Below are 20,031 nucleotides of genomic sequence, written 5' to 3'. Positions count from 1 at the left end.
ATATCCAATTCCAAACCAATCTCTTGGCATCCTAGAGAAAGAAACAGATTATTAGTTGTCAAAAAAGCAGCCCATATAATTACTAAAATGCAAGCCAGGTATGAAAAATACTCTTCTGAAACAATATAGCAATTGGAGAGAGTTTTTCTTTTAAACAAAACCTATAAACTTAATCTGCTGAAGTAGTTCCATTGACCAAATGAACTAACATAGTACAGCATCAAGAAGATGCTGTAAACAAAGGCAAAACTAAGAGCTTATATCTTAATTGGATTTCCAAGAATTAGACCCTGACATGAGGATTGTATTGCCAGCTGTAGGGGGAAGGCAACATTTTCAAGGACAGGATCCATTATTAAGCCAGCCACTACAGTGGACAACTGAAGCTTAATCCTGAGGAAAAATATGGAAAATGTTATAAAATATATGCCTCAGGATTATCCCACCCAGAGACCAAGGGAACTGGGACAATTATACCACAATTATTGGCAGTCATTGGTTGAGGACTACCAAGGTGGAGGAAGGGCAGAAATTATTTCATCAGTATTTATCATCTACCTTGACCATTTTAGGAGAAGCCCTCAGCCCCAAGAAATGTAGACGGAGCTAGAAGAGGGCTAGACCATACTGTCTAGTTAAGTCCAAGGGAAAGAGCAGCAGACTACAGCATCTGCTACAACTCTCCTTTGTACCTAATTATGTATCTTTAGTCAAGAATGTTGTCCTAGTCTTTGTCATGGGGCCTGCAGTTAGGATCAACAAATTTAGCAAAAAAATAAAAGATACCTAGTTAAATGTATATTTTATATATATTAAAATTATATTTCAGATAAGCAACAAATCATTTATTTGTATATCTTTTATGAGATGGTCAGATGGGGTCAGATGAGGAGAGTCTCAGGAGAAAAACAAATTTTATTTTACTCACTGATCGTAGAGACAGGAGGCATGGCACACTGTTCAAAGTCATATGGGAAAGATACCAGAATGGTTAGGAAGTAGAAATCAGGAGCAAGGAAAAGGTTTGGGTCACTGTCTTTATTGGGATTTCCATAAGAAAGTCAAGGAAGGGCAGGGTCAACAGTTTAAGACTGACTAGATTGAATAATTTCATCAGGCTTTGGACTTTAGGGGTGTTTCTTAGTTGCCTGGCATCTGACCTTGCGATGACTAAAGCAGAGTAATATGGTCTTGTGGGGTGTACAGGCCAGATAGAGAAAGTGTAGCCCTCAAATGGTTAGTTTGCACATCAAATATATGCTCTGCTTAGGCCCTTTGTGATCTCTAAGAATTGGCTAGCTCAGGGAGGAGTAATCATTCTCCAGCCAGAAAGGTTTTGCTTTTATTTTAGGGTGTCAAAATATCATAATATATAGAAACCTTAAAAATATCTACAGTATAGTATAAATATGTCCATAACAGCAAATGGTTTGTTGTTTATCTAAAATTTAAATTGATCTTGGTGTCTTGTATTTTATCTGGCAACCTTACTTCTAGAAACACATGACAGATAGAGGCAACAAGGTTAGCATGTCTAGGAGAGAACAATGTACACTTGTACTTCCTCTACCTCCCCCCCCTTACCTACATCTCCCATTTGTCATTTACTTGAGTCAGACACTTTGCCTTCTGTGTGAGAGATAGAGGTGGTGGGACCCTGTTCAGTTTATTTATGGGAGGAAAAGGGACAGACATTTGATCCTAGAAATGGATAGATGTAAGTCTTTTTCATGTTGATGTGTATGTAATAAATAATAAAATATGTTCACATTTATTGAAGCTTTTCTTAATGCTAAATACCAATTTATATGATTTATACATATTGTTCAGTTAATCCTCACAACAAGATTATGAGGTAGGTACTATTATTATCCCCAATTTACAGATAAGGAACATAAGACACAGAAAAATTAAGTAGCCTGCCAATAGCTACATAGCTAAAAACTATCTCTGAAAACTATGCTCTTAACCACCATGCTAAAGAGTCAAAGAGGGGATGGTTGATGAGAAACAGGATAAGAGGTTCACAAAGGAACAGATGTGAGAAAAAGGTGGAAAAAGATCTCTGAGCAGTGGATTGGACTTGAGAATTCCAGATATTTTGAACAAACTGAAGAAAAAAATACCCCACAAGAGAAGGGAAAGAGAACACATAATTATCTAACTGATTTTCCTGCCACCATGGGAAAGGAAAGTTAGGAAGCAAAGCTACCAGGGCAATGGGATCTAGATAAGTGCTACAAATGAGCTAATGCAGATCTAATTGTCGTTATCACTATTGTAAAAAATTACAAATCTTGTTTAAATAAATACAACACCTCAAACTTGACAGATACTTCCCAATTTTTTTAATTAAACTTACCCCTTTTATAGTAATGAATTTGCAAATGCTAATAAGATATCCACAAAAAACAAAAGCAAGATAAAGTGAAACTGAAGAAAGTGAAGTTTTATAAAAGAACACTTGAGAATAATAAGATATTATCTTGCCTTTGAACAGAAAATAATTCTGGCTGGAAGCTAATGTAGTTTCCACACCTTTCAAATAGCCAAACTATGTCCTTGAAATATGATGTTCTCTTGGCAACTAGGAATGTAATGTAGTGAGATTGTACAGAGTGTAATTTGGTATCCAGCCCTAGCCTGGCTGTGAAATGGGGGCAAAGAACGGCAGCAGAAAAAAAAAAAAAGCAACCTGGAAAGCAGTCACTGAGGTCTTTTCAGTAACCAAAGATGTTAGTAAGTCTGGAAGAGAGAGAGGTAAAATTGCAGATAGCAACATCTTCCAACAGCCAACGGAGAGAAGAGAGTTCACAAAAGGGCACCACACAGAAGGCACACCTGCAAATCCAGTTCTTTTGGTTATCCATCAGAATAATGAAAATGGAAAGATCAAAATAAATTCATTATTTTTTGAAAAAAGATTTTTTCTGGCTCTGTGCCATGAAGAGGTCTGGAGACACTGACCCTGAATAGCAGTGAACACACCTAATGCCCAGATTTGGTGTTTAAATACCATTTCTCTCTGAAAGGAAAAAGGGCTGCTTAGAGAAATGATTGTTCATAGGTCTGGGGAAGGAAGAGTATGGGAATGAGCCTGAAATATTTTTCCATGCCAGAAAGAAAAAAAAAAAAAAACACTCAATGAGTGCTAGAAGGACTTAAGAACCAACTTGAAGGAGGTCCTACTTGGCAAATTTGAGACTATTTGAACATCAAAAGGAATAATGACCATAAATTATTACAATGCTAAATAAATAAAAATCCATGGGTACAAGTGATACTCAAGGAAAAGAGGGGGAAAAAAAGAAATGTCCTTTCTACAGAAAGATATCAGCTAACAAAAAACAAAACAAAACAACAACAAAAAAGGACTGACAAAAGTCACCCTTTGCAACCACAACATAATTATTGGTTGATACAAGAATGTTAAAGTCACTGGGTAAAGGTTTATTGGGGGAACAAAATATTTGGATGGTGTCAAAATACCTCCCTTTGTATTACTTGGTAATTGCAAAGAGGAAGGTTTTTCTTTCATCAGAGAAGTCTGGTGGAACCAATGAAGCAGCTATCTATAATATGAATATGATAATGGTAGCTACATCAGAGAGTTATTATAAGGATGAAATAAGCCAATCCATGTAAACTACATACCACTGGACCACATAGTTAGGGCATAATAAATTAACACTATAATAATTATAAAAATAATAATTGCTATTCATATTATTTTATCTAAGATGAAGGTCACCAGAGGCCTAAAGTCCATGCAGGTCAAATGATTTACTTCTCTTTATTTTCCACAAAGATCATAGCCTAATCAAAACTTTAGTAGTTGGATGGCCAATATAAAAAAATGGCAAAAGTAAGAGCATTGATCTAAAAGCAGAGAGTGCCCCAATATCTAGAAAGAGTTTGTGTAGACAGTTTACTCCAGACCTTTCCAGAGTATGCTGTTCCCTAGCTGTCTAGCAAAGAAATGCAGACTTCTTATTCTCCTCCCTTTCCCATAGCAAGGAGAAGGAGGGAGTAAAGAGATTCAACTAGAAAGAGATGGCTAAGTCTTTTTCCAGTTGGCAGCATCCTTGGTCCCCGTGACCACTACTGCTTTAAGGAAGAAAATGCTCTTGAAGAGCTGAAGTGGGGATCCAAAAACAAAATGGTGTTTGAGATTTCCCCTAAAAGAAACATATTACTCCAATGCAAGTTAATTTAGTTCCCTCCTGCTAAGATTTCACACCCTACAAAGTGTGTCTGGATGAGAAATTGTACCCCTTTAAGTTGATCAGTCCTCAAAACTCTTCATCTTCAGTGTAAGGTGAAGCAGTAATGATAGAGCCAGTAGGAGTTTCCTATGAGCATCTCTTGGCTTACATCTAGATTAGCAGGTGTTTTTGGACCTTATTCTTTTTTTTAAAGATTTATTTTTTAATTTTAGAGAGAGACAGAAAGAGAGAGTGAGAGTAGGGAGGCGGGAGGGGCAGACAGAGAGGGAGAGAGAATCTCTTTGCTGAGCGCAGAGCCTGACACAGGGCTTGATCCCATGACCTTGAGATCACAATCCCAGCCAAAAAGCAAGAGTCAGTTGCTTAACTGACTGCACCACCCAGTTGCCCCCATAGACCTTATTCTTTTAGTGCAATCCTGTCTGAATGGACTCCATCACCAGCACCTGCATCTCTTTGCCAGAGAGTTTTCTCTAGCAATTTGGACCAACTCTATCTACTCCACAGCAGATCAGAAGTCCTAGAGAATTAATGCCCCTTGGAAAAGTCTTCAGTGCATGACAAAAAAGACTTGGAGTATTTATTCCCCAGATCTCTATTACCTTAGGTGGGATGACTCTAAGGTGAGTTCTCCAATAGAATGAAGCACTAATTTCCCACAATGCCATCTTGCTTGATAAAAAACACTTTATTGGCTGCCTTTCCTTCTCTGTCTCACTTTCCTACTTCTTTATTGGTACTTTCTGAGGCCACCTTCTTAATAAGCTATTTGTGCCAGAATCCTTGTACTTCTGGGGGAACACAAATAATGATGGTTTCCTAAACCAAAATTACCACTTCTAACATCACAAATGAACTGTATGATCAAGTCAATCATGAGGACTAGTATAAAAAGCTACACTGGGGTGCCTGGGTGGCTCAGTGGGTTAAAGCCTCTGCCTTCGGCTCAGGTCATGATCTCAGGGTCCTGGAATCGAGCCCCACATCGGGCTCTCTGCTCTGCGGGGAGCCTGCTTCCTCCTCTCTCTCTGCCTGCCTCTCTGTCTACTTGTGATCTCTGTCTGACAAATATATAAATTTTAAAAATCTTAAAAAGCTACACTGACAATGTGTATCTATAACCTGAGAGAGAATGTAGAACCCTAGGAGAAGTCTCCAGGTGTCTGCTATATATGCCTGTCTGAATGTCTAAGGATGGTTTATAATCTATCTTGGGCAACATTAGTAGATATATATGGGATATATAAGTAATATATATACTTATATGGGATGTTACTGAAACATTTATCTACTGTAACAACATAAACTCTAGAAAAGTATCCTAAAAAATGTCAAGAATGGTTCCAGGACAGTTGCGATAGGAACAACAGCTGATTTCTGGGCCAAGGTCATTTACTAACCAGTAGGGTAGTATTTCACAATTTTAATAATCAGTGCAGCCTACTAGTGTATCTGCCCTGTCCTAAAGTACTAAGATGATTTTTATTTTTGGATGAATAGGAGATTCCCAAGGTTAAAAAAATAGCCTCCTTATTGCCAGCACCTCAAAAAGAACTGCAAATAATAGTGCAGTACAATCTGTGGTATACAATGTGGTCTGAGAATTAAATGATTTGGCATAACAGTTACAACCTGGGCTATCAATTTTAGAAAAATTATCCTACAACAAAATACATTGAGTATCAAAAACCAAAAATAGCATGTTTTAGCTTTTTCTTCAAAATGACCTCAGGGTCATTATTACAAATAACAATTTTCACTGTTTTGTAGCTATGCTGGAAAAAGCAATTGTAAAACAGTTGACTCCATACTATACACAATAGTTTTTACAGAGTAATTATGATAAAACAGCTGTGTAACTTTTGGGCACATTTGCTTTCCTTAGAATATTTACAACCATGAGGATTTTTTTTTCCAAATCTTAAAGAGCCATTTTAAACACTTCTCTTACAGGGTTACCAGTAAAAATATAAATTCAATTAGAGATGCCATTTCTGTAAACTCTGTTGGAGCTTATAGAATACCAATAGGGAAATATCAGAATGCAGAATAAAAGATAAACCTGATTCACAGTATATGAGGGATAATTGTATGAGTAGTTCACCTACATGGAAACCTCAAAAAGCATACCTTCAGCTTCAGATAACAGTTGGATCCTAAAAAATCCTTTTAAAGTAAATCAGTTTTCAAAAAATATAGATATAGTTAAAAAATAAAGAGGGGTACCTGGGTGCTCAGTCTGTTAAGCCTCTACCCCAGCTCAGGTCTTGATCCCAGGATCCTGGAATCAATCCCACATTGGGTTCCCTGCTTAGTGGGAAGTCTGCTTCTCCCTCTCTCTATGCCCCTCCCCGCCATTCGTGGTCTCTCTCTCAAATAAATAAAATCTTTTAAAAATAAGAATAATTTAAAAAATTTTCAAATAAAGATTATTTTCCAGTAATTTCTTTTGAAACTAAGTATGATGAATATTCAGAGAAAAAAATAACAATAAATATAAAGTAACTATAACCTAATAACTATGTAACTATACAAATGCTCTAGAGATAGTATGAGATTTAAAAAAAATTTTTTTAAAGAATTCTTTAAAAAGAATAAAGTTGTATCAGAGATTTCCATCAAAAACAGACTCTGAAAAAAAAAGAAAAAAAAAAAGACTCTGCTTCCAGAGAAGATGGCAATATGAGCCCAAGTGTCTAATCCTTCTTATTGTTTCCTATATGTCCCATATCTTTGATGGTTTTTTTTTTCTTTCTCACTTTCTTTTATATTGAGTGTTTTTATTCTCTCTTTTTTTAGATTTTATTTATTTGACAGAGAGAGGGATAGCGAGAGCAAGAACACAAGCAGGAGGAGTGGGAGAGGGAGAAGCAGGCTTCCTGATTAGCAGGGAGCCCAATGTGGGGTTTGATTCCAGGACCCTGGCCTCATGACCTGAGCTGAAGGCAGACGTTTAATGACTGAGACACCCAGGCACCCCTTATTCCTTTTTAGCAATGCATGATTCTCATACTGTGCAGTATTTATCTTGAAATTACAACATATATCCTTGGCTTGTTAAAGTCTAATGAAAAGTGGTACCACTTCCCAGAAAATGAAAAGACCATGGTACTCTTACTTCATTAACCCCCTTTTCATGTTGTTTGTTGTATATTTTAATTCTAATGCTATTTTTAAATTTAATTCATTGTGCACCACACCCAGTGCTCCATGCAATACGTGCCCTCCACAATACCTATCACCAGGCTCACCCCACTCCCCACCGCCCCCCTCCAAAACCCTGTTTGTTTCTCAGACTCCACACTCTCTCCTGGTTTGTCCCCCCCACAAATTTCCCCCAACTCACTTCTCCCCGTCTCCCAATGTCTTCCATGTTATTCCTTATGCTCCACAAGTAAGTGAAACCATTTGAAATTCTAATGGTATTTTAAATCACATCAAACATTACACTTTCATGGATTTTGGTTTTCAGCAGTTTTACTAATATATGCCTCAGTATGATTTCTTTGAATTTTTCCTGCTTTGGATTTCTATAGTTTTTTTAATATATACCTGATGTTTTTTATCTGTTTTTGAAAAATTATCTTTTCAAACATTGTTTCAGCTCAATCTGCTTTCTCTTCTCCTTCTGGAACTTCAATCATCTTTATTAATTGAAAAGGAAATTAATGAAAAAAACAGACTGTTTCATTGTTCTCCATTTATCTTTAATGCTCTTGTCATATTTTCATCTTTCTGTTCTCCATGCTTCAGTCTGGGTATTTTCTTCTCATCTATTCCAGTTTATTACTCTCTTTTCAGTTGTGTCTAATATGCTATTAAATCATTTATTGAGTTCTTAATTTCAGAAATTTTATTTTCAATTTCTTGCATTCCCATTTGAAAATACTTTATATTTTTCATTTCCCTGTTTAAATTCATGTTGTCATTTAAATTCTTGAAAATATTAATCAGCTGTTTTAGTGTCCATGCCTAGTTAAATACTTTCTTCAGATTTTCCTGGGTGTTTATTTTTCTATTGTCTTTTGATCAGTTTATATTGTGTGCATGACTGGTTATTTTTCATTGAATGCTAGCCATTGTCTATGAAAATTTTAGAGATAATTTGAGGCTGTTGATGATGTTATATTTCTCCAAAGAGTATTTATTCTTGCTTCTGGCAGTCAGTCTAAAAAAGATTTCTAATCTTTAATCCTATCAAAGATTCAGCTGACCCTAAGTGAACTTCTGACTTAGTGAGAGCAGATCTATTTCTGGTTCACCCTAACTCTTAGGTAGTCCTTTAGGGTTGGAATTTAAGACCAAGAGTATTTATGGGGCTATAATTCCATTGCATGTATTAAACTCTATTTTTTGCCCCCAAACTGCCACAAATTCTACCTCTCTTTTGACTTCTTTTTTCTCTGAGATATTAACTCTGCATGTCCTTGCTGTATAGTGACTCTGATGATTTCAAAAAAATGTTTCATCCAGTTTTGCTCTCTCTTCTCTTCAACATGGTTCTGAAACAAGCTAGTAAATCATTTTTAGAAACACACCTCTTGGGGCACCTGGGTGGCTCAGTGGGTTAAAGCCTCTGCCTTCGGCTCAGGTCATGATCCCAGGGTCCTGGGATCGAGCCCCGCATCGGGCTCTCTGCTCAGCAGGGAGCCTGCTTCCTCCTCTCTCTCTGCCTGTCTCTCTGCCTACTTTTGATCTCTGTCTGTCAAATAAATAAAATCTTTAAAAAAAAAAAAAAAGAAGCACACCTCTTCCCAGTTGGCTTTTTAGTCTCCTATCTTGAAGATGAGTAGACAATAAAAGCTTACCAAATTCTGAAAAGAATTTGAATATAGAGAAAAGAACATCAAGTTACTCACCTTAAATATATATATATATAATTTTTATCTGTCAATTATACATCAATAAAGTTGAAAAATTGTGCTAGGACAGTTTAATACACATATGGAAAAATAATAAAATTGGATCTCCTGTCCACAATCAGTTCAAGATTGCTTAAGACCTTAAAATTGAAAAGCCAAAATCTTACACTAAAAAATAAAAGAATATTTTAAAAAATAAAAAAAAGAACTAGAATATTGAAGATAGACCAAAACTAAGAGATTAAAAAGTGCAACCCCCAAAAAGCCTATGCTGTGCTAATAGAAGTCCAGCAAGGTGTCATAAATATCCTTAGAGAAATAAGAGAAGATAGTGTACCCATGAAATAAGAAAGAATGATACAAATTTTTTATAATAAGTCAAATTAAAAAATAGCAACTTGAAGAATTGAGAAAATTTTGAAAAGAAGTAAATACACTTGCAAAAATTTTTCAAATCAAACATCTTGGAAATCCTAAAAAAGAAACCAGAATCATATGCATGTATATGGCCTGGAAGCCATGTGACTCAGAGAAAATATTACCCTTATATTGTTTTTTACAGCCTTGGAGAGAGAATCAGGATAAAATTAAGCAATGGATTTTAGTAGCTAATGATTAGTGATAAAAATAGCAAAAAGTTTTCAAGGTATAAATTTCTAACAAATGCTTTATGATAGTAATTAATTATTAAATATTAATCCCTTGTTATTTGGATTTTATTTATTATTATTATTTTTTTGAAATTTGACTTTCTTTTTATTATTTTGGTTTTGTGGGTTTTTTCCTCATATATTTTTTTAATTTTATTTTTTATAAACATATAATATATTTTTATCCCCAGGGGTACAGGTCTGTGAATCGCCAGGTTTACACACTTCACAGCACTCACCATAGCACATACCCTCCCCAATGTCCATAACCCCCCCCCCCCTCTCCCAACCCCCCTCCCCCCCTCCACCCCTCAGTTTGTTTTGTGAGATTAAGAGTCACTTATGATTTGTCTCCCTCCCAATCCCATCTTGTTTCATTTACTCTTCTCCTACCCCCTTAACCCCCCATGTTGCTTCTCCTCTCCCTCATATCAGGGAGATCATATGATAGTTGTCTTTCTCCGATTGACTTATTTCGCTAAGCATGATACTCTCTAGTTCCATCCACGTCGTCGCAAATGGCAAGATTTCATTTCTTTTGATGGCTGCATAGTATTCCATTGTGTATATATACCACATCTTCTTTATCCATTCGTCTGTTGATGGACATCTAGGTTCTTTCCATAGTTTGGCTATTGTAGACATTGCTGCTATAAACATTCAGGTGCACATGCCCCTTCAGATCACTACGTTTGTATCTTTAGGGTAAATACCCAGCAGTGCAATTGCTGGGTCATAGGGTAGTTCTATTTTCAACATTTTGAGGAACATCCATGCTGTTTTCCAGAGTGGTTGCACCAGCTTGCATTCCCACCAACAGTGTAGGAGGGTTCCCCTTTCTCCGCATCCTCGCCAGCATCTGTCATTTCCTGACTTGTTAATTTTAGCCATTCTGACTGGTGTGAGGGGATATCTCATTGTGGTTTTAATTTGTATTTCCCTGATGCCGAGTGATATGGAGCACTTTTTCATGTGTCTGTTGGCCATCTGGATGTCTTCTTTGCAGAGATGTCTGTTCATGTCTTCTGCCCATTTCTTGATTGGATTATTTGTTCTTTGGGTGTTGAGTTTGCTAAGTTCTTTATAGATTTTGGACACTAGCCCTTTATCTGATATGTCATTTGCAAATATCTTCTCCCATTCTGTCAGTTGTCTTTTGGTTTTGTTCACTGTTCCTTTGCTGTGCAAAAGCTTTTGATCTTGATAAAATCCCAATAGTTCATTTTTGCCCTTGCTTCCCTTGCCTTTGGCGATGTTCCTAGGAAGATGTTGCTGCGGAAGAGTAAATATTATTATTTTTTTTAAGATTGTCTTTTTGAGAAAGAGAGAGAGAGAGAGAGAAAATGAGAGAGAAAAAGAATGAGAAGGGGAAGGTCAGAGGGAGAAGCAGACCCCCTGCTGAGCAGGGAGCCCGATGCGGGTCTCGATCTTGAGACTCCAGGATCATGACCTGAGCTGAAGGCAGTCTTCAACCAACTGAGCCACCCAGGCTCCCTGTTATTTGGATTTTAGAAATTATATTTTTATAAAAGGCACAAATACATGAAATATCTGGTCTAATCTGACGATTCAGTCATCAAAGTCATTGAAAATCTGACTCTTTGAATTTTGCTATCCTGGATGGACATCACTTCTTATGAAAATGTATCCAAATTTTGGTCACTCTAGTGTCTAAGAAAATATAAAACCAGCATAAATGCTAACCTTTAGAGTCCAAACGTATAAAATAAAGACAAATTCCCAGAAACGGTACTAATGATCTGCATTCAACCCCACAGTTTTCAATCTGATACTGTCTTGATCACAGCCAAACAGAATGTAAGCTCTACTCTCAAAATCCCATAAGAGATTTTAGGACAATTATTTTATTCTTCCATTTTAGCTTTTACTATTAATCATAGAACCTGTAGTGTTGAGAAACAATGCAGAGAAACTACTATTTGAAATATGCGCTTAACATAACAACATTATGAAACCACATGACATAATATGGTAATTAGTAAATATATATTCTGAGCTCTTTAGCAAACCCTACTCAAGAATTAAGTTATTTCAAGTTTATGTGCCATATCATATCATAATATGTTTCTTTTCTCACAAATGGAAAGGGGAAGAGGAATTGTGTTATCGTCTTCACCTATTCCCACCCTTGACAGCCTGTAATAAGCTTTGAGATTCTCCTCCTCCTTTACTACAGAACAGTAAGTCACCTAGTGTTACATAACACTCAGTTCCTAGGAATCTAAATTTCTCATTTTCTCCTTAATCTCAAAAGTGCTTATTGCTTAAAGCAAACAACAACAACAAAACAGTTTTAAGGAAATACTGACGACAGCAAAAAGAAGGGGGGAAATTGCAAACAATTGCCAGGATGTGCAAACTGTGATGATTGTCTTTCCATGCACTCAGAATCATGCAAGTATTGATTCTCCATTTGCATGAACCTGAGAGTGAGCATCTCCTTAGTTTGTGCCCTAGGCACCTTGTTTGTCTCACCCTATTTCCTACTATGCATGGAAAAAAATTTTTTAGAGATTTATTTATTATTTTGAGAGAGAAAGGGAGAGAGAGCTCGCACATGTCGTGGGGGAGAGGAAGAGGGAGTATCTCAGATTGCCTGCTAAGCACAGAATCCCATGTGGGCTCAATCCCACAACCCTGAGACATGACCTGAGCCAAAATCAAGAGTTGGATGCTTAACCAACAGAACCACCCAGGTGCCCTAGTGCAACATATTCTTGACCTATATGTTTGAGGAAATTATTGCAGCATCAATTGTGACTACTGAAACAAAATAGGTGCTATAGAGGATAAATTGAATAAATTTTGATACATACTTATCATAAAATTAATAGAATACTATGCTGTTGTTCAAAAGAATGAGTGAGCTCTCTATGTAATGATATAGAAAGATCTCTAATGTCTATCATTATATGAAAATATCAGAAGAGCAGAATAGTGTTTTTCATATGCTCCAATTTGTGATTTAAAAAAAAACCTTAAAGACTATTTTATTTAGTTTTGCATAAAATGTCTCTAAAAGGAAACAAACAAAAAAACCCTCTAGCTAATAGCTGTTGCTTCTTAAAAAGGGAACTAAGCTGAAAAACATCAGTTGGAAACAGAGACTTACTTTTTGAATTTTTAAAATATTGTTTCAAGTGTATATGGTACCTACTGAAAATTACAGAAACAAATAAAATGAAAGCTTTTCATTGTACTCAGCAAAAAGAGGTTGCAAATAACCTTAGTAGTGGTTCCTTCAGAGACCTGGTAGGCATAGGAACGATATTGCACTGGATTAAAGAATTAGACTGAAGTAAATGGAGACATTCTACTGACATTTTAAAGCTCTTTGGCCCTGGATAGGATAAGAGTAATAAGATAGCCAGGCGTGGACTGAAGGTCATGAAATTGAGGGGCTAAATATCTACATGAATACTGATGTCACTCAACAGAGCAGAATACAGTGGGTAACTTACTTAAATAGTCTCTACCCGTTTTGCTTCTACATCTAAATAAAGGTTAATGGCGTATCCAGTGCTTTGCAGGATCCAAGAATGATTGTCTAAAAGTTATTTACTGGAATTGGACAACCTGATTTCAATTGGACAATCAGCTTCTGACTCTGTTAAACTGTGTAGGATTGGCGAGTTATTTTATTTCCCTGTATCTCACTTTCCTTACCTGCCAATTTCATATATATATATATATATATATATATATATATATATATATATATGCTTTGAGGATTAAATGAGTTAATAGAGGTAAAGCACTTAGAACGATGCCTGGCACATAGTAAATACTGTGTGTATTAGTTTGCTAGTGCTGCCATAACAAAATGCTAAACATTGTGTGGCTTAAATCACAGAAATATATTTTCTCATGATCTTGTAGGCTAAAAGTCTGAGATTAAGGTGTCAGGAAGGTTGGCTGCTTCTGAGACTTCTCTCCTTGGCTTGTAGATAGTTATCTTGTCCCTGTATCTTCACATGATTTTCTTTCTATGTGTGTCTATGTCCTAATCTCTTCTTCTTATAAAAGCACCAGTAATATTGGATTAGGGCTCACCCTAATGCCCTCATTTAACCTTACATACCTCTTTAAATTCCATACTTTCTAATAAATCACATTCTTGAGTACTGGGGTTAGGACTTTAACGTATGAGTTTTGGGTGGACATAGTTCAGCCCATAACACCCTGTTTGTGGCTGATGTAGTGTTCAGGATAATGGCAGATATTTGGATACACAAGAGATCAGTGATACTTTGTATTAGTGTCTTCATGGATTAAGGGGAGGACCAGGGGCTTTATAGATGACAGCAAGGAGAAAGGGGAAAGAGTAGTTTAACCTCTGGAAATTAAAATGAATAATTGTTGCATTAACTTGATTTATTCTTTAAGTCCTTAGAACCTCTTAATGGAAAACATTAAGAAATCTGTGGACACAAGTAATTTGTGTATACAATGCTCTAGCTTAGCCCTTAGCTTTTATTTGGATAGGGAATAATGAAATTTGGGGAAGAGTTACATACCGGCTAGCACAAAATTTGAGTTAAATCTGTATGTATGCAATATATTCTTATCATGAGGTCAAATTTCTGTTTAGCTCTAATTACTAACAATATCAGAGATTTTTTTAACAGAAAGATTTTTTTAAAAATAGTTCTAAGAACTGTTGACTTATAACTTTGAGATTATCAATGTTTATTATCAGAAACTACATTTGTTAGTGCAGAAAGCAGGATTTGTTGACTTCAAATTGTAAACTATGGTGACTAAATTTCTGTAATCTATGGAGGTTGCATTTAACACTGATAATCACTGAAGGTTAAATTTAATCATCATTTTTGGATAATTAACCTGCTTACTATGACCATACTGATCGAGCTTTAATTACTCAGCCAGTATAAAAGATGATGCAGATTCCTTTAGAATTCAGAACATGTCTAAAGAATTTTTGTGTAAAAGTTATTTTCCATGTAAAATAAATAGCATACAGAATAACTGGAAACAAGGCTGAATTTCAGTGTTCCATAATGAGCTGGTAGCATGAACATCAATGGGGTGTTTTTCTCCAAGAAGATGGAAAAACAATGTCCTGAAAGTGACAAGGGGAACTGAAGTGTGGAAAAAGAGTATTCCCCCTTGAAAGGGCTTTATGTGAAGCTGAGTCTTTGAAGGGAGAGGCCTAGCTCTGTTTCAACAAGAAGAGGAAATCTCCAAGAGGAGGATGAGAATATGGGAAGTTTGTAACCATAGAAAAGGGAGTTCTTCAGGGTTCAGGGGAAATTTTTTGGAGAGTGGGAACCAGTGAGAGTTTGGAATGAGAGTGAAAAGGCACAGGGCATTCTGAAAATGTGAATGTGGCAGAGGATGGTCAGAAGACCCGAGACTTCCTATATTTGGGAGGTGACCAAGTGTTACAGAGATAAGAGATTCGTGGATTTAGCTTTCCATAATTCTGCCAAGTTAATCATTCCACTGATGGACTGGATGGGGCATCAGGCCTTTCAAGCATCAGCCAAGATCCAGATGGATTGCGTTTTCAATACAGCTCAAGTCAGGATGCCTGAGTGGCTCAGTTAATCATCTGCCTTTGGCTCGGGTTGTGATCCCAGGATTCTGGGATCAAGTCCTGCATTGGACTCCTTCCTCCGCAGGGAGACTGCTTTCTTCTTCTACCTCTGCCTGCAGCTCCCCTGCTTGTGTTCTCTCTCTCCCTCTGGGGGAAAAAAAAATGTATACGCATATATATATATAAATATATATATATATATATATATATATATATATATATGACAGCTCAAGTTACTGGGAAAGGATTCCAGCCTCTTAAGAGGGTCAGGCTGAGGTCTTCATTAATTATGAAGCTCCAGGGGCACCTGGGTGGTTCAGTGGGTTAAAACCTCCGCCTTTGGCTCAGGTCATGATCCTAGGGTCCTGGGATCGAGCCCTACATTGGGCTCTCTGCTCAGCAGGGAGCCTGCTTCCTCCTCTCTCTCTGCCTGCCTCTCTGCCTACTTGTGATCTCTGTCTGTCAAATAAATAAATAAATAAATAAATAAATCTTTAATTGTGAAGTTCCAGACTATTGGAAATGGGCTCCTTGGGAGTCATTAGAACCCAGGCGGATACATCAGATGGCCTGGTCCCTAGGAGCTGAGGTTTACTTACGATATAACTGAAGTCCTATATCTTCTTATTAACCTTGAATACTCCTGGTGAGCCACATACAGATGCAGGGTCTTATTTACCAGTGCAGAGAGGAAGGTGTGGCTAGATGAAATATGAAAAGCATGACAGAAAAAAGTTTTGAAAAGAATGAATTGTTGACTTCTGAGTATGTTGAGTTTGGGAACATAAGTGGACCACTCAGGTATAACTGAACAGCAGGTAGTTTTAACTGTAGCCTAAAGAGAAAGGAAGGCAGGGAAGTTGGGAAACTTGCCAAGAGAGCTTCGTCCTGTCCTCATCCATGATATGCCTGGATTGTTGGGGAAAGACTGTATGTTGGCTTTCAGATTCTTTCTCCTGCTCCCTACCTTACTCACTTTATTTGTCGTTTATCCTTTCTTCGGTTTCTGCCTCTTTTTCCCCTTGACCCTTTCCCTTATCCATCAAGCATGCTTAGGTTTTCATTGCCTAAATAAATGTTCCTGAGTTCTGGTTCTTCTGCCCCCTACCTCTTCACACACATTCTTTTTTTTTTTTTTCATAACTTTTTCCAAATAAGAGGTGTATTTGGTGCCTACACTTTGTTTTTCTACTCTTTAGTTCCCTGAGATTTCACTTTCATAACTCTGTGGGAGATAGTCCTTAATTCATTTGGGGAGGTGGGTGGAGAGATCAGTGACATAGATAAAGGGGATGAAGAAGTATAACATTCCAGTTATAAAATAAGTCATGGAGATGAAAATTATAGCACAGGAAATATAGTCAGCAATATTGTTGGGATGTCTGGGTGACTCAGTGGGTTGAGCATCAGACTCTTGGTTTTGGCTCAGGTCATGATCTCAGGGTCATGAGATGGAGCTCCATAATCAGGCTCCTTGCTCAGTAGGGAGTCTGCTTCTCTCCCTCTCCTTTTGCCCCTCCCCTGCTTGTGTGCTCACTCTCTGTCTTTCTCTCAAATAAATAAATCTTTAAAAAAAATAATGTTGTAATAATGTACAGATGTACAGATGACAGATGTTAACCACACTTACCATGGTGAACACTGAACAATGTACAGATTTGTCATATCAATATATTGTATACCTGAAATTATTATGACATTATATGTCAATTATACTTCAATAATAATTTTAAAAATTTTCTCTGATGACAAGCTAGTTTTCAACTAATTGCCAATTACAAGTAGTCATCCTGCTGACCTCTTGGCAGTGTTCAGTATTGTTGAGCACACTCTATTGATTCTCTTTCCTAGCCCTTGGCTGCTTTTCTTCCTCATTTTTCTCCTATCTCTTCTCTCTAAGCTTCACTAGATCCTCTTCCCTGGTTTTATGTTAAAGTTAGATATTCTGTATATTCTGTCTGTTGGATGCTTCATCCACCTAAAATCATGAGGAGGGTGGCTACCTGAAAGCTTTGAGGTGCTCGGGGACACATTCGCCAATTGCAATCATCAATGTCGCTTTAAGGACTCACCACCACCACCTGCTGCCGCAACCATCAACAGAAGGAGAAGCAGGAAGAATTGTATGTGGATTTTCACCTAATATTCAAATGACTAAAAATATTTCACTAAAATAGGAGAGTCACAGAATGCAACCTACCACTTCGCATTCTGCAACTCTCAGCTCCAAGCTCCCAAAGCTGATTAAATTTGCACCACTTGCATTGCCCTGTATTGTGACCTCTACTACATTCCTTCAAGTAAAGGTGGTTCCTGACAGGGTGTTGAGAATTGGCACCAGTTAATTATCATCAAACCTACCCTCCTGGGGTGCCTGGGTGGCTCAGTGGGTTAGGCCTCTGCCTTCGGCTCAGGTCATGATCCCAGGGTCCTGGGATCGAGCCCCACATCGGGCTCTCTGCTCAGCGGGGAGCCTGCTTCCTCCTCTCTCTCTGCCTGCCTCTCTGCCTACTTGTGATCTCTCTCTCTGTGAAATAAATAAATAAAATTTAAAAAAAAAAAAAAAAAACCTACCCTCCTTTGTCCCTCTTATGTGTTGTCAGTATGATGAAATTCTGTAGGATTAAGACATGAGGGCATTTAAGGTTTTATGAAAGTAAGCAGGTCATAATTGGGTGTTTAGAAGTTTTACACATTTGCTCTGACTCCCAAGCTTGGTGTAAGATATCAGGTCTGAGACCCCTGGTGCAACACTGCCTTTGAGCCTCTTATCTGTCACTTTGCTTATTTTCTCAGCCCACCTAATCTTCTTCTCTAGCCCTGATTCCTGTCCTGGTCACTCTCAACTAATCCATATCCATACTTCCAAGTGCTGACTGGATAACTCCACATAGATGTCCTGCAGGTAGCTTGACCTCAATTCATAACTGAACCTATTTCCTGTCCCCCCAACCCTTCATTCCCTCTCCCCAATAAAAACATACCTGTGGTCTCTACCTTCATAAATACCAACTATCCCCAACTCCTTCTCTCTTTCCAACCCCAGCAAACATTTCCCTTGATATTGACTCTTTGATGTTTCTCCATCTGTTAACTCCCTCACCCCCACTTCCACTGCCCTAGTTTCATGCCTCATCATTTACTGCCTGGATTTGTAATAACCTCCAGCTACTCCCCTTTCCAATCTGTCTTTTACAGTTTTGTCAGAAATGTGTTCCTTTAAAAATAAATATATTCAGTTCCTGGTTAAAAGTCTCTATTGAGGGGCACCTGGGTGTCTCAGTTCGTTAAGTGTCTGACTTCAGCTCAGGTCATGATCCTGGGATCCTGGAATTGAGCCCCACAAGCCCCATGTCTTCTCCCTCTCCCTCTGCCTCTCCTACTGCTGGTGCACACGCTCTTGCACGTGCTTGTTTTCCCTCTCTCTCTCATAAATAAATAAAATATTTCTTTTAAAAAAACCCTCTGTTGAAGCCTTGTTACATGCAAGACTAAATCCAAACTCATTAACCTGGCTTTCAGGATTGATCATTATGTGACCCCAAAATAATTTTCCCTTAGAGATTTTTTTAAATTTGTGTAAAATTTACATACAGTGAAATGTACAGATATAAAGGGTACAACTTGATTACTTTTGACAAATGTGCACATACCCGTAACCAATACCTCAATCAAAATACAGAACATTTCCATCACTCTAGAAAATTCCCTCATGCCCTTTTCAGTTTCCACATTCCCATAGAAAATCACTATTACAATTTTTATCATATTGATTAATGTTGTCTGTTCTCAACATGAAGAATGTGTTATTTTTTCACACAACATAATGGTTTTGAGGCTCATTCATACTGTTTCACGTATCAGTTGTTCACTTTTTTTTTATTGCTGTGGGGTATTCCATTCAATTTAAAGTTGTTTCTGTTTCAGGGTCATAGTTATAAAGCAACTATAAATGTTCTTTTTCTTCATTAAATTTTTTTAATTTATCAATTTTATACATGTAGATCTAATTCATTCATTTTAATAGTCCTATAATATCAATTGAATGAATATGCCACAGTTTATTTCCCTATTGATAGACATTTATATTCTTTCTAATCTTTTTTTTTTAAGATTTTATTTATTTATTTGTCAGAGAGAGAGAGGGAGAGAGAGCGAGTACAGGCAGACAGAATGGCAGGCAGAGGCAGAGGGAGAAGCAGGCTCCCCAACAAGCAAGGAGCCCGATGTGGGACTCGATCCCAGGACGCCGGGATCATGACCTGAGCCGAAGGCAGCTGCTCAACCAACTGAGCCACCCAGGCATCCCTCTTTCTAATCTTTTATAAACAAGGCCTTTGTACTAATCTTGTGTGCCCATGTGAGGTTTCTCTAAATAATTACCTGGAGGTGGAGTTCTTAGACAATAGAGTAGCTTATTCTACTGTTATTGCCAAGGTGTCCTCCTGTTTGTTTCTATTCTCATCATCCGTGTTTGGTATTTGCTGTTTTTCCACATTTTTGCTGATTCCTAACATTTTTAGACCTTTTAATTTTTGCCAGTGTGATGGGTATCATTGATTACTCATGACCTTGAAAATCCTTCAGTATGTTTAATGACCCTTTTGATTTTCTTTTCTCTGAATTATCTGTTCATATCATTTGCCCATTTTTCTATTGATTTTTTGCCCTTACTGATTTGTAGAAATTCTAATTTCTGCATCTCTAATCCT

The sequence above is a fragment of the Enhydra lutris genome, unplaced genomic scaffold (genome assembly GCF_002288905.1).
Source record: "Enhydra lutris kenyoni isolate GAN:26980312 unplaced genomic scaffold, ASM228890v2 scaffoldscaffold23, whole genome shotgun sequence".
NCBI classification, from domain to species: Eukaryota; Metazoa; Chordata; class Mammalia; order Carnivora; family Mustelidae; genus Enhydra; species Enhydra lutris.
Note: the sequence above shows the minus strand (reverse complement) of the source record.